Raw genomic sequence first — 1,024 nt, forward strand, 5'->3', positions numbered from 1 at the left:
ATTAGTAAATTACTTTTGAAAAAATGCTACTCACATTGTTGTTTCAAAGAACAAGCTTAATACGTTTTTTCCAAATTTCTTTCAAAAATAAAAAATCTCTCATTTATACTCGTAAACAAAACTTAGTACGGACATCAAACAATGATCATCTTTTGAATATTACGTACTCCTATTCTTAATATGTATTTTTTAAAGATTAATATAGTTTAAAATTGTCATCGATTTTTAATAGTTAATCTACTCTTCAATTAATTTTTGTAAGGTCTCATTTTTTAATAGTCAACCTATATACAATGATATACATGAGTTGAAAAATATAACTTAGTGATTCATATTAATTAGATTAGTATTTTAAAAATGATAATTATATAAAATCAAATGAACGTACGAAATCTTATATGTGTGCAACGTTTACCTATGGAATGGTTTTAGATAATGTTCTACTACAACATTATTATATTTTAAAGTGACTTAAAGTTAAAATAACTAGGCATTCACAAATAATGGTCTACTATCGAATACTTTCGGACGCCATACATGATCGTGATGATACATGCGTTGGCAGAAAATTGGACCAAAACGTTATATAAAAAAAATTAAAAAAAAAAAAAATTATCCTAATATATTCCGGAATAAGTTAATGTTAATATATTGTCGTATCGGAATATTATCAATAATTCCATTGTCGTCCAGCGGTTAGGATATCTGGCTTTCACCCAGGAGACCCGGGTTCGATTCCCGGCAATGGAACTTTTTATAACTAAAGTCAGTAGGCTTTTTCATTCTACTTTTGGTTTGAGTTTCTTTTCATACATCAAAACCTCTATTTTCTGTTGGATTGATATGTTGATTTATAAATTATTTGTTTGTAGTTTATTTTGAAATTCTGATAAATTCAGTTCGATTGAATTTTAATGAGAACTCGTTGTTTGTATATTATATACACGGTTTACTACTACTCATAATCATATGTCCCTATGCAATTAATCTTTAGAAAGTCGACTAATACCTAATTGAGGGAATA

The 1,024-nt window shown here is 27.1% G+C and overlaps 1 non-coding gene across 1 annotated transcript; it reads left to right on the top strand.

Annotated features, from left to right (window-relative positions):
• The first annotated feature begins 678 nt into the window (after window positions 1-678).
• Window positions 679-750, top strand: TRNAE-UUC (transfer RNA glutamic acid (anticodon UUC)). The gene has a single exon. It is a non-coding gene; the product is annotated as a tRNA-Glu (tRNA).
• The last annotated feature ends 274 nt before the right edge of the window (window positions 751-1,024 follow it).

This window comes from Lactuca sativa, chromosome 5 (genome assembly GCF_002870075.4).
Source record: "Lactuca sativa cultivar Salinas chromosome 5, Lsat_Salinas_v11, whole genome shotgun sequence".
Classification (NCBI taxonomy): Eukaryota; Viridiplantae; Streptophyta; class Magnoliopsida; order Asterales; family Asteraceae; genus Lactuca; species Lactuca sativa.